Below are 15,364 nucleotides of genomic sequence, written 5' to 3'. Positions count from 1 at the left end.
GAAAACAGCAGATGTGACTCACGCTTTTAATGTCTCTCTTAGGCAGATTCAGCTTGTGGATGCAACCCCTGCAATGAGAGGCTGCGCAGGTGAGTGTGGTACCAGCTCCTGCTGGCCTGGACCAAATTAAGAACTGACTCCAGGTAAGCCCAAGTCAGGTAACAGGAATGTTCCTCCAGAGGAAGTGTTTGGGAATGACCCTTATCAACACAGTGGAATCTATTTGTTAGACATGCAAAATGATAGGTAATTTTGGCTTATTACATCTCCAGTTTGCCCCAGAAAAAGGTGCCCTCCTCACTGGTGATACAAGATTCCTGGTCTTTGAATGAACCTGAATCAGATAGCGATACAAGCCATCTTGACATAGGCAGGAACAGGCCATAGTCATTTTCTGCTGGGGTTTCCGTGTGTCGTGTATTGCTTATAAACCGTTTGAACAGAAAATAAATAGAAGCTTCTTTTTAAGATATTACAGGTTGCCTAAGCAGTGTGATATTCATGATTTATTTCTTATTTGAGAAAGAGAGGTATTTTTCACTGTTCCATGCAAAGCGTACTACACTGTTTTTGGAGATTTATGTGGTGTATAGCTGCAAACAATGTCTAGCACTTAGAAAAACTTTGTAATTGGCCAACAAACTGCCAGGAAGAACGACATCATAAAAGAGGAATGTACTGAAAATGACAGCACAGGGACAGACCATACACGCAAAATGGAAAATGAAAATGAGTGTTGGGAAATAGTGTGCTCAGCTTCATGACAATTATCATCTCAGGATCTAATATTTCCCATTTAAGTAATCATTTTTTTCCTAAGTACTTATACTGCCAAACCTGTGGAATTTATGTTTTAGAGGGTTTCAACAATTGACAAAGCTTGACTTTAACGTGGTATTTTTTAATGTGAGATAGTTTATTTCATATTTTTAAACGAATTTCACAACTTTTACATCAACATCATCATGTTGTTTTTCACTTATATACGCACAAATACCGATAGCAATCTGAGTATTCAAAAATCCCCAGCTTTAAGAAACTGCACATGAAGCAGAACGTAGGCGAAGGCTAGAAATCTTCATTTCTTCAAAAATCAAGAACAGCCATTGCTATCTAGGCTTGTACTTTGTTTCTCACTTGTACATGTAAATATAATGATGACAGCTTCTGGATGATTATTTTTTATTTCAACAAAAATTTCAGTTTGTTGCCAAGTAAGTTCATTGCTGTGAAGTTCTAATTCCCAGTTAAATAATATTATTAAATCCTTTCTACAATTTTCCATTTGAAAGTGCAGGAATCACTTGCATGACAAAAGTGCTACACTTGGGGCAGAATAGGTCATGCTATCTAACGTCTACATTGCTGAACTCTTCCCTGTGGAAGAATTTTTAATGGTTTATAGCCCTGTTAGACACAAAGAGCTGCTACAGAGTACTTTGTATCCCAGAAGACAAGGTCAGTGTTAACTGGGCATAACAAATCATCATAATATATTTTGACCTTGGATTCCAGTGTGTAAAAATGAGGAGGGAGGGGGTAGAAATCACATTTATCTCATTGCAGAGCAGCTGTGATGATTTATTAGCATTTTACTGTGTTTGTATGATACGACCTCGGTGATGCAGCAGCAAACAATTGAAAGCAGCACGCCTGCTCCCTCTCTCCGTCCTAGGACCTTGCATTTGCATAGCACAGCATAATGCTTTCTAAGTCAGTTTCTCCTAACCTGTGTACCCTTGTCTTGGCAACTTGAAAAATATTCTTTACAAATCATGGATGGATAATTTGACTCACTCCATGAGTGAACAAAGCCTGCTGGGACTAGCCTTGCCCCAGAGGCTGTTCTGTTTGACTGATTTTTATTACTTCCAGAGAGATACAGTCTGTGCAAAAACATGTTTAAAGTAGGCCTTATGGGAATTGTGTAGTGCCAAGGAAGCTCCCATTCATTCCTATCCAGTAAGAAGCCTGGCTTAAGCGAATTTTATGTTGGGCTTCCTGCAAAGGAGGATTTCTCTGCAGGAAAGCAGAGGCTCAGGGCACACCTGACAACCAAGACTTTGGCAGCAGGCATTGCAGAACCAGCAGTGCCTCCTGCCCAGTCCACTCTGCCCCAGTCCTGCCCTGAGATGTAGGAGGAGAAGAGTGCTGCACTTCTGGACCCATGCTTCAGTAAGGGGGTTTTGATGAAAAACTGAAAACCAGCAACTAAACGCTCTCCTTTTCCTCTTATTCAGAAGCAGATAATAATGATTTGAGTCATACATTCCAGATATGGGAAAGCACATCTGCATCTCACTTTTAGCAGCTCAAAGTTGAGTTTGCAATGGTTTTGCTATCTTCACCTTTAAAATAACTGGCATGGTGCTTGGGAGTTCATTTAAAAATCTAGTTGATCAGAAAGGCACTCTGCACTGAAAAGTGGCTTCTGTTTGCTAATGTTAGCTTTTTTCCAAGATTATACATTAGTGCTGGAATGAATATCAGCAATTTACTGTGCTGAAGTTACTACCTAATCACTATCTGCTATCAGTTGGCATTTCTGTCTGTTACAGAATCATAGAATCACAGAATGGCTTGGGTTGGAAGAGACCTCTAAGCATAATCTACTTTCAATCCCTGCAAAAAAGAGGGTTACCACCCACCAGTTCAGGCTGCTAAGGGCCTCATCCAACCTGTTTTTGAACACCTCCAGGGTTGGGGCATCCATTACCTCTCCAGGCAGCCTGTGGGGAAACAATAAGATGTTTCCCCAACATCTGATCTAAATCTCCCATCTTTCAGTTAAAAATCGTTCCCCCTTGTCCTATCCCTATCTACCCATGTAAAAAGTTGATTTCCTTCTGCTGATAAGCTCCCTTTGAGTACTGAAAGGCCACAATGTGGTCTCCCCCCTGTAACCTTCTACTTTCAAAGCTAAATAAGCCCATCTATTTCAGCTTGTCTTCACGGGAAAGGTGGTCCAACCCTCTGATCATCCTCGTGGCCCTGCTGGGGGCCCCATTGTGATGGGGTCCCCAGGCCTGGACACAGTACTCCATATGGGATTTTACAAGAGCAGAATAGAGAGGGATAGCCACCTCCCTCTCCCTGTTGGCCGTCCCTCTTCTGATGCAGCTCTGGATGTTGTTGGCCTTCTAGGCTGCAAGTGCACACTGTTGACTCGTGTTAAGTTTTTTCATCCAGCAGGACAGCTAAGTCTTCTCAGCAGGGCTGCTCTCAATCACTTCTTCTCTTGGTCTGTAGATATACCCAGGATTGCCCTGAACCAAGTGCAATACCTTGCACTTGGCCTTGTTGAACCTCACTAGGTTCACATTAGCCCACTTTTCAAGACTTTCCAGGTACCTTTGGATGGCATCCCTTCCTTCTGCCATATCAGTTGCACCACTCAACTTGGTGTCACTAGCAGACCATAAATCACTAGTCTCCATATGTGCATAGAGCCATTGACCGCAAACCCTCTGGCCGTTACCATCCAAGCAATTCCTTATTCACTGAACGGTCCACCCTTGGAACCCATATTCCTCCAATCTGGAGATAAGAATGTGATGTGGGACCATGTCAAAGGCCTTGCACAAGTCCGGGTTGATGACTGTCCTCACACCAATTTTTCTAGCAAATACAAAAAAGGATTAACAACTCTCTCCCTCTATCCAAACTTATTTTCCATGGGTCTGCTTATACCTTATCCTGCTCCACACAGCAGTCCATTATTTCTTGAAGATGTAAGGACTCTTACACTAAATGGGAATATTCAGGAAATATTTCTTGATCTGCATTTTTTTGTAACAGACAGCTTTAGTGTATTAAATCATGTTACTTCTAGATTAGATTCAAACTAGAGAGTTCCACGAGTTGATGCAACAAGGAATCAGTGCAGTCTCCAGAATCAGCACTTGCACAGCTGTGATCCCATTACCCTGAAATCCTCGTTATGGGAAAACAGAAAGTACACTCGATGTATAAAGATGAGAATTTATTCTAAGTATAATTGAAACCTAAAGAGTGCATTCAAGGAATGGATATTAGCACTGATCTAATTATAGAAAAGAAAAAAAAAAAAGTCAGTGCAGAGAAGAATGCTGTTACAGCGGAAATATTTCATGAATAACTATACATTTAAAATTGCTATATATACACCTTCCAGCTTTACCCCTTTATTTGGTGTTGTGCTCAGCTTTCCACTCCCTTCAGGGTCCTGATGGCTTCAATCTGGGCCTGGGTGGGTATTTCAAGACACTCACAGCCCAAATCCTTCACAGGGAAAAATGTGGTATGAATGTCAATGGCTTATTGTTCTATGGAGTGACATGAAATGTGGGGTCATTTTCATATGCTGCATGTTGTTCTTTCTTCACTAATCCACAAATCCACTTTAAATCTTATTTTACTACGCATGGTTTGCAAACGTGTTGGATGTTTCTTTTGGGTCCTTGCTTTCCTGGTTGTCTCTAACGCCAGTGCAGCCCATGTCCAGGTATGTACTTCTTTACCTGCCCATTGGTGAGTTCACTGCAACTGTAGGGTGTCCAGTGCTCAGCCTGTCTTGTCCCTTATTGCCCCATCCTGAATTCCTCAGCATCGCATCCCATGTCTCAACTTTCCAGTACCTCTGCTATCATGACTGATAACCAATTACTCTTTTATCATAACATAATCACAACTAGTGGAGTTCTCCACGGGTTTGTACCAGGTCCTGTCTTGTTCAACTTCTGCATCAATGACCTGAGTGGAGGGACAGAGTGCACCTTGAGCATGTTTTCTGATGATACAAAGCTAAGAAGAGTGGCTGACAACCAAGGAGGCTGTGCTGCTATTCAGTGAGATCTGGACAAATTGGAAGGCTTGGGAATAACCTGTTGGGAAGTAGCTATGCAGAGAAGGCCCTGGGTGTCCTGGTTTAACAACGGGTTGGCCACGAGACAGCAGTGTGCCCTTGTAGCCAAGATGGCCAGTGGTATCCTGGGAAGCATTAAAAAGTGCACGGCCAGCAGGTTGAGGAAGATGATCTTTCACCTCTCCTCTGTCCTGGTGAGGCCGTATCTGGAGTTATGTGTCCAGCTCTGGGCTCTACAGTTCACGAAATACAGGGAACTTCTAGAGAGAGTTCAGCAGAGAATGACAAAGATGACTGAGACCTGGTGCGTCTCCCTTATGAGGAAAGGCTGAGAGAGCTGGGACTGTTCATCCTGGAGAAGAGAAGACTGAGAGGGGATCTCAGCACTGTTTATAAATAGCTGAAGTGTGGGAATCAAGCAGATGGGGCCAGGCTCTTTTCAGTGATGTGCAGTGACAGAACAAGGGACAATAGGCAACAACTGGAACACAGGAAGTTCCATAAAAACACAAGGAAGAACTTCTTTACTGTGATGGTGACAGAGCATTGGAAAAGGCTGCCCAGAGAGGCTGCAGTCTCCTTCTCTGGAGAAATTCAAATGATGGGATGATAGTGCTGCACTGACATGGCTGCAGAGCTACTCTGAGCTGACGGTCAAACCAATATTATTTCCCTGTGCAACCACAAAAACCCAGAAATCCTTTTTCCTGTGGTTGCATTTCCTGAGAAGATCCAATTGTCACCTGCTCACAAGGCCACTGAGCTCAGTAGGAAAACAGCCATTAATTTCAGCTGGCTTTGTACAGCTTTTGGTGCAGTAAAGCCAATGGTGTGAGAAGTGAATCTTTAGGGTACAAATGTACATCTGTGCTTCCCTGCATCTACAAATACGAGATTGTGCAAGAGGTTGGAAAGCTGTGCTGCTCAGAGGGCCCATCCTGCTCCATTAAATGCAAAGCAGGAGAATTCAGATCCAGTCATTTAAACATCGGTAACGGTGGTGATGATGACAACAGCAAGTACCACAGTATTTTCATTTTGCAGTAAACTGCTGTCTTTCTGCAAAGATGAATTCTGCAGTTGCTAACCTGTGGGTTGCTTTAGTCCAAAGCCTTTGAATTTACGGTGAGTAATTTTATTATGATGATGAGGCAGGAACTCGTTTTCAGTGAAACAGATGATGAGTAAGCTGAAACAAGGCAATTTTCAAGGAAACACCTCAGTCATACATGACCTGGTGCAGCCACGAAGGTATAAATGACTGCTGGGCTTCTCAACAAAGAGGAATGTGTAACCACAGGAAGTGAGCGCCCCATTTCATGTTAAGAGTTTATTCTTGCTGTACCTGAGCTCTTCTACAAATAAGGGACACAGGATTAAACAGAGGTTGCCTTCTTCACAGTGGGTCTTGTTTTACAGTAAAGAAGGAAAAGAAATCTCAGCACAGCAGAATCCCTATGGAAAGCACAAACCCTGTCTGTGAATTCAGCTGCTGTTAAAGTTACACCTCATGCATATTCCTCAGCTGTTGCCTCAGCAGAATTGAAAGCGTTTGACAATACATGAAGTAGCAACTTGGGAAAGTTGCAGAAGTAAATTATGTTTTCATTCCCTCATTTTTGCTACAAATACTGGTTTTTAAGAAAAAAGAAGAATTATGTCTATTCAAAGCCTGTAATACAGATTTCTATTTGCTTATGGTACAGAGCTTCTAAAATAATTTCCTCAAATCAAGACATCTCAATTACCATATAAAATCTTTAGGTCCCTTTCCCATAGTGTGGGAACATAAGGTACCAGCAGAGGCCATTTCAGAGGGGTTGCTCCACATTCTGCTCAGATCACCCATCCACCTTCCCGTCCCCACCTGTTATCCATCCATCAATCCATCCACCTGGAACAGCACTGGATCAGTGTGAGAAGCTGTGTGTTCCTCATTTCTGGAGGCATTGAAGGCCAGGCTGGATGAGGCCCTGGGCATCCTGATCTGGTGGGTGGCAACCCTGTCCATATCAGGGGGTTGGAAATGGATGGACTCTAAGGTCCCTTCCAACCTAAACAAAGCATATAAATAAATAAAATAATTGATTTAGAGAACTCTTTTAATCCATATTCTCCTTTTCTAAGGAACCCTCTATAAAAATCATCACAAGAGTTTTCACAAATTCTGCAGAGGGAAATAAATTACAACTGGCAGCAGGAAGACTTCTTTTCACTCGTTTTCATTCCAGAGAGCTTGAAATGAAATTAAATGCTGCAGATAAGATACATTTCCAGCTTTCACTTTCTGTCCTAAAGAGGGAGCTAGAAAACTGTTCGATTCAGTCTAATTGCTTTTTGGTGGTTTCCTTGCTGTTGTTGTTTTCAGCTAACTTCATGACCTCTGCATTCCAGTCAATTAATTTTCTTCTATTTCTTTAAAGTTATGAGGGAGGAAATAATTTTACTTGCATTCATTGGCTCTGTTAATCATGTTCTAGGCTGTGAAAAAAGAGAGCCGAGTGACAAAGTGTTAATGTAAGAAAATACTAATAGATTCATTTCTAAGCTGGGATTAAATGTGGTGTCTGTGCCTCATTGAACTTATTTTTTATGGTTTTTACATTTTAAAAATAGTAAGTACAAACAAGGGCCAAAATGGCCTAAGTGCCATGCCAAAACTTCCGTACTGCCATTGAGGTCCAGATGTATTTTCTCCAGTAATTTCCCTGCTCCCCAGTACCTCAATAACTCCCAGTCTACGGTGCCAACTTACTGCCAGAAGAATGAAAGTAGTGGTGCCTTGTTGTCTTTAACAGCATACATGGTTCCAATCATGCAGTTTCAAGGGAGTTTCAAGGTCTGCTCTGAATGTAATAACCAATGGTGGTTACCGTGTTGAAAAATTGTGTTTTGTATCTGATCATTTGCTCTATCAAATAGGCAATATTACTGTGTATCTCTTCTAGTTTCCACAGAAATGAAGGCATTTCTTTCAAAGCAACCTACTTATACTGAAATTGGAATATGTTAATGGCATATTGAATATGGAATATGTTCAGAGAATAGCAGTCTGTATACACTGCTTGTTGTATGTGAGCACAGAATCACAGAACCACCACACTTGGAAAAGACCTACAAGATCATCCAGCCCAACCATCCACCTATCACCAGTAGTACTCACTAAACCATATCCCTCAACACAATGTCCAAACATTCCTTGAACACCTCCAGGGTTGGTGACTCCACCACCCTGGGCAGCCCATTCCAGCGTAGAGGAGGTAAAAGTATTATTTAAACCAAATAAATTCCTGGTAGAAGTGCTAATGGAAATCAACTGTCTTTATATGTGGTTACATCTTTAAAGCAATCAGATTCTACATCAGCCTTCAGGTGAGAAGAGACAGGAATGTCATCACTTACTAAATTGGAAAGATATGGATTTGATGGGTGGACTGTTCAATGGACAAGGAAGTGGTTGCAAGATCATACCCAGAGAGTGGTGGTCAATGGCTCCATGTCTGGTTGGAGATCAGTGACAAGTGGTATTCCTCACCAGACCAATGCTCGTTAATATCTTCATCAATTACATCCACAGAGGAATCAAGTACACTCAGCACATTTATGGATGCCACCAAGCTGTGTGGTGCATTTAACACTCTTAAGGGACAGAATGCCGTTCAGAGAGATAAGTTTGAGAAGTGAGTGCAAGTGACCTCATGAGGTTCAACAAAGCCAAGTGCAAGGTCTTTCACATAGACCGTGGCATCCCCCACTATCAGTACTAGCTGGGGGATGTAAGCATGGAGCACAGCCTTGCCAAAAAGACCTAGGGGTACTCGTCGATGGCAAGTTGGACATGAGCCAGCAATGTGCCCTTGCAGCCCAGGAAGCCAACTGTATCCTGGGCTGCATCAAAAGAAGCATGGCAAGCAGGTTGAGGGAGTTGATCCTGCTCCTCTGCTCTGTGCTGGTGAGACATCACGTGGAGTACTGCATTCAGATGTGGAGTCCTCAGTACTGGAGAGATGTGGACATGTTGAAGTGCGTCCAGAGGAGGGCCACAAAAATGACCCAAGGGATGGAACACCTCCCCAGTGAGGACGGGCTGAGAGAGCTGGGGCTGTTCAGCCTGGTAAGAGAAGTCTCCAGGAGACTTGAAAGCAGCCTTACATTATCTAAAGGGGAGGCTGTGAGAAGAAAGTGCACAGAGTCTTAGCAGGGTCTGTTGTGGTAGGACAAGGGGAAATTGTTTCAAACTAACAGAGGGGAGATTTAGGTTGGACATAAGAATAGTTTTTTACAAAAAAACTTCATAGTGAGGCACTGGAACAGGTTGCCCAAGGAGGTGGCGGAAGTCCCATCCTTGGAGACACTCAAGCCCAGGCTGGACGGGGCTGTGAGCAACTTGACGTAGCTGTAAATGTCCCTGTGCATTGTAGGGAGTCAGACCAGGTGACTTTTAAAGGTTCCTTCCAATTTAAACAAATCTATGATTTTTATTCTATAAAATCAAACATCGCCATATGTGAACATTTAGGAAGAAAATTGGTAATAGTTTCCAGTAAAACAAACACTAGATGTAGTTACATCAGAAATACTTTTTAACTCTTGTTCCTCACAATAGAGATTTTGAAAAAAAGACTAACATTGGGATAAAAAAAAAGTATCATTTCCAGGAGCTCTGACAATTGCTGACAACATTCAGATGCATTTTAACTCTTCATGCAGAAGACTAGTAATGACAGTACATGCCAAAGTGAGCCACTTTAACCTTTTGAGCTGGGCTATTATTTGTGCATGGGAAGTTCTTCCCTGAACTTGATATGAGCTTATTAAGATAGAATATGAAGTCACTTTGTTTATCAGTTTTATATACCTATATCCTGGATAACTGAAATGCTGAATTTTCTTCTATGTCTTTTATCATTTATTACACCCTTTTTTATTTCCACTTCTCTTTCTAAGAACGGGAGCAACAATCCCTACCATGTCCTGTAAAATGATGTAAAACCTGGCAAAGAAACTTGCTGAGTCTGAACGTCAAGTTTCTGTTTCCTAAAGCATGTCTGCTTAAAGAAAATCCCATATCTAAGGTGCTGTAGATTTAGTGTGTGATAAAGAATGGTCAAATGTTTTTGGAATTTTAATGTGGTTTACCTTGACGGAAATGAAGTATTTGCAAAACCAACCACATTTTTGGGTTTCTTGAATAAGAAAGTCAAACACTTCCTCTTTCAGGAATGTATTATGAACTGCTACTTCTCACAGTGAGAATCTTCACACCTTCATCTAAAGAAGGATATGTTAAATAAGTGTATCATGTTTATCTTTTTTATTGAAATTGTCTGACTTATGCAAGCATTGATCTAGCCTATAACCATCCACGATCACATATAAATGATTTCTTATGGTCTGCGGTGGTTTTTGCAAACTGCAGAATCAGCTGGCAACTTTTAAAATAGCTTTGAAAGAAGGCTAAGGGTGTTGAATGTCCTAATGAATCAGTGGGATATGGATACTTTATGTGCTCTTCTGTAATTAAGGTATTACAGACTATTACTGAAAAATGATTACAAAACACTGGGAATAATCCAAGAAAAATACCTGAAATCTTCCTACAACTATTTTAGCTTCTACAGTGATATGTCTGACAGGCTTTGTTCACCGTAAAACCATGGCTTGTCCTGTCGAATTTTCTTTAAGAAAAGCAATATCCTAACATGAAAACAGCACACTGACCAAAAAGAAATTGCTTCACTTGACTGGAGAAAATCAATTCATAAGCCTAGGCATATAATTAATTATAACCTGATGCCTATGACACAAATAAAGCACCTTTAATTTAAAAAATAAGAAGACAAATTCTTTTCCATTTTTATGTTTTAATGTCCCTGTTGCATCTTCATTCTGGGCCTGATTCAAAGTTTACAGAACTAAATGGATTGCTTTCCAGTATAACCAGTAGATTTAACTGAGATACAAGGCTTTTTAATAGCATTCAGCAAACCTAAGTTGCTACCATGTGTGCCCTTTTGTTGCCACAAAGGTTGCTTGAGCCTTATTTTTCCTCTTTGAAAAAAGAGCTGTTGTAAACTGGAACTCTACTTGAAGATACTGGGTAAGAAGTCCCTGCTGCAGTTAATTTGTCCATCTAAAGCAGCCGAAGGTCATAGGAGTCTTCTTCCTCTGTTTGAGAAATTATCCCAAACTTGAATATGAACTTCCAATTAGACATGAGTAATGTATGTATGATACAAAGCACTACCTCTTATTAGTAGAGAGAGGAAAAAAAAGTGATTAATAGCCAATACAAGTACTTGACTACTTCAAAATTTAAATTAATCGCATTTCAATTCTTTTTCTATGCGTTGTCTCAAAAGGATTTTCTTTTTTCACAAATTTAGGAGGAAGTTGGATATTTACATTTTGATATCTTCTTTCATTGCAAATGATGAGCATTTGTGCATGATGGAGGTAGATCCCCTAAAGCCATAACTGTGTTAAGTCATTCCTGGCATTTCTTATCCTATTTGGCTGGTGGAGCCTCTTTCTATGATCAGGTAGTATTTATCTGTGCTTCTTCTGCTGTTCTCCTACAGAATATCTTGTAGTTGATTAGTTTTATCCAGACAGAAAAGTTGCCACCAGCCTTTGCATGGTGTGCCCTTTCCTGGTGTGTTCTTACCTCCTACAGGCCCTATACATCTTAGTCTGTCATGTGTGACATGTGTTGGCTCAGCTAATCATTCCTCATGTCCTTACAAGCATCAAGTCATTCATTTTGGTGTTTTGCAGAAGTCAGGTCTGCGGTTGTTTTCTGCTTATTAAGGCTGTGCTGTTTCCACAGGGCCAGTGGAAAAAACACCTTCAGAAAAGATAGAAAACAGGTAAGTTGAACTCCACCTGGAAGGGCAGTGTTATGATTGTCAGGAAATCCTGCTTTCCACAGAGAGCAGTGTGATGGATTACCAATACATTATCAAAAACCCAAACAGACCACCATTGTTGGGATTTTTTTCTGGAGGGGTTAGATACTTACAGTCTGCGGTGATTTCATGAGGCTCCCTTCAGATGAAGACCTCATGGTTTTTCATCCCAAAATCTCCCAGTGCCACACTCAGTGGTGCCATACATTTAGGTGAGGACTTCTGGCTGACCAAAAGTCCAAGGTGAAACCTTCACAGCCCTTCCCTCTGCTAGGAGTCGGAAGTCCTTTGGTGGGGGTCATATTCTGCACATCTGTCTCCAAATTCCTTGCTCTTCTCCCTTTGTTCGTTGGCTCTCAAATTCTTGCCTTGTCAAGGACTAGAGTGGAAGGGGAGGGGCAGGCTGGTCCTTGAAGCAGGCTACCCACACTGGAAGGTGCTTGTAGGACACAGATATTTCATGCTGCCTAAGTACCAGTGGAGCACATGCAGAGATCTCGCTCTGCTACTACAGTGGAGCAGAGTTAGAAGCAGTACCAGAAGAAGACAAAAGGACATGCTGCTTCTTAGGTCTGTCTTTCAATACCTAGTACAGCTTTTATCTAGGAACTTAATATAAGTTTTTCCCTAATGTTTTTTGTAGTTAGCAGACTTACTCTTTGTGTAACACTGGAAAAAATCACATCAGAGCAGACACTAATAAAAGGGAAGTATACTCACATGAACAACACGCTGAGGAGCTCTGGGGATTATACAGGCTTTATCCTTGCTTGCATCTCTGCGTGTAGAATGTATAGTGTTTTTGTCATGCTAAAGGTCCTTTGACTTACCTGGGCTGATTTCCTATTAAAACAGTCTCACTCAGTTGCTTTCTCGTAGCATCTGCAAGGTCCCAATAAGCACCTAAATGAGTATGCTGATGGGTTTTACTCAATGTGGGCTTGCTACATGTGTGGAGAGCAGTCTAAACAGGTTGTGAAACAAGTAATGGCAGGGTAAGAAAGGGTCAGGCATGGGTTGGTAGAAGAGGAAGAAATGATCAGGCAGGAGTTGAACCTGTAGTCATGGAGTAATTACTAAACAGCCTGTAATAAAACATTTGTCTCGCCATGGGGCTGGGATCAGTCATGTCTGGAAAGAGGTCAGTGATGAAAAAGTGATGAAAAAAATTGATTTGAAGATACCAAGTGTTTGATACATATTCCGTATGTACCATGTACAAACCACACTAGATGTAGCAGATGAAGTAAGAGGAAAGGGGCTGCACTAAACCCAGCAGGATGGCCAACTGTGGTATAAATAGGGCTGATGCAGGGCTCTGTGCAAGAGGAGTCACAGTGGCTTGGCAGCATTGTTTGCCCACTGCTGTTGGAGAGTGGGAAGGGGAGTATCATGGCTGGAGCATGGGCAGAGTATTTTCATGGTGTGTTTGTGAACTAGGACTTCAGTGTGAAGGAAAAGGATCTGGGGGTGTTAGTTGACAGCTGGCTAAACATGAGCCACCAGTGTGCCCAGGTGGACAAGAAGGTCAACGGCATCCTGACTTGTGTCAGAAGCAGTGGAGTCAGCAGCACTATAGAGATGATCATTCCCCTGAACTTAGCACTGGTGAGGTGGCATCTCATCCCTTGTGTTCATTTTGAGCCTCTCAGTATAAGAAAGACAGGGAAGCCCTGGAGCATGTCTAGAGAATGGCAATGAAGCTGGTGTGGGGTCTGGAGCACAAGTCTTATGGGGAGTAGCTGAGGGAACTGGGATTGTTCAGCCTGGAGAAGAGAACACTCAGGGAAGACCTTATTGCTCCCTACAGTTACCTAAAAGGAGGTAGGGGCAAGGTGGGGGTTGGCCTCTTCTCCCTTATAAAGGTGTTAGAATGAGAGGTAATGGTGTTAAGTTGTGCCAGAGGTTGGATATCAGGAAAAATGTCTTCTCTGGAGTGGTGATGCCCTCAGGAGGGCAGCACAGGCTGCCTAAGGAGGCGATGGAGTCACCATCCCTGGTGGTGTTCAAGAAACGTGGAGATGTAGCATTGAGAGAGATGGTTAATGATCATGGTGGTGGTGGGTTGATGGTCGGACTAGATGACCTTAATGGTCTTTTCCAACCTTAATGATTCTATGATTCTGTGATTCAGGGACTTTCTGGGCTGTTGAAAGATTGCACCAAGAGGAGCTCTGTATAATATGGGCTCCTAGGTGTAGGTTTTTGCTTTGGTTCTGGGCCCAGCTCCAGAGCACTCCTTGTTGCTTTCCAATGTCTTTGGTTCTCCCAGCAGCAGAGAAGAGCACTTCCCTACCCTGACACAGTGGAATGGGTGTCTCAAGTTCAGCTTAACTTGTTATCTCCTATGAAACCTCAGAGAGGTACAGGATAAGGTTACAAAACAAGCACACCACTTTCCCAAACAGTTTATCTTTCTCTATCACGTAACTTTTGCTTGTGAAAATTTCATTAGAATGCATGGTGTTCTTTTGGAGTATAGTTTTTTTGTTTGGTCGGTTGGTTTTGGTTGTTTTTTTTGTTTGTTGGTTTTTTGTTTTTGTTGGTTTTTTGGTTTTTTTTTTTCTGATAGTCAAAAGCTTAAAAAACAGTGGTGGCATCAGGAAGGTTTGTTTCCTGTCATTTATTGCCCTGCTAGTATGAACGCTTATTTTTTCTAAAGCACTATCTTGTGGTCAGCTGCATCTGGTGCTAATACACAATTACGGTAAATTTACATTTTACCAGCTGAAATTTCCTGTAAACCTTCTGTGGGCTAGCAATACAAAATGAAACTAAGCAAGCCATTCACAAGCCATTCACAGATGAGAAATATTGTTTGATTTGATTTATTTTTTGGTTTTTTAAAGTTGTTTTATTTTCATCACATCAGCTGGACTGGCTACTCTTTTAGTACAATTTGTACCAAGCCTGAAAATTATCATTTTTAAGACACTTACATTTTCTCTGTTGCAAAAAGCATTGCTACTCTGCAGGGTGTTATGGGTGGAGATGTTTAGTGATCAGTCAGTTCCAAAGGATCTTGCAAGAAGTTTGTTTCACTCTGTGTATCCTTCTAAGCTACATACAAGAACAAGAACATGATGGTGGCTTCCTACTCATTATCACATTACAATGTGTGAGGCTTCTGAGGCGTAGGCCCCAAAGCCAAAGGGAATTCCTCCACATGACTTAAATAGAAGTGGCTGCACTTAGATGTAGATAGTGTAAGATATGAATAAGTAATTTATAGTATATGCATCTTGATCTTTATTCTGTAGGGCTTCAAGTAGGCCTGGAAATTCCCTACCATTATGTGTATAATGAATAACACTGGTACAAAATGAATTTTTTTTCTCCTTTCCAAGGAAGGTGATCAGAATTTGCAGCATTTGTATCAACTGTAAAATGCTTCCATATGTCCCCATATTCACCATCCATATGAGAGGAAGATTCAGCTTCCTCGGTCCTTTCCTACAGGTTTACTGCAGAAGTCAGGAAATATGCAAAAACTTTTTTTTTGTTCTCAGACAGCAATCTTTCCTCAAATTGCTCTTCTGTAATCCAGCAGATAGAGTCAAGCGGTAATACTGAGCTCTGCAACATGGGATTAGTGGAGCACCTCTCCTGCCTG

The sequence above is a fragment of the Tetrao urogallus genome, assembly GCF_951394365.1.
Source record: "Tetrao urogallus genome assembly, chromosome: 1".
Classification (NCBI taxonomy): domain Eukaryota; kingdom Metazoa; phylum Chordata; class Aves; order Galliformes; family Phasianidae; genus Tetrao; species Tetrao urogallus.
This window is presented reverse-complemented; position numbering follows the sequence as displayed.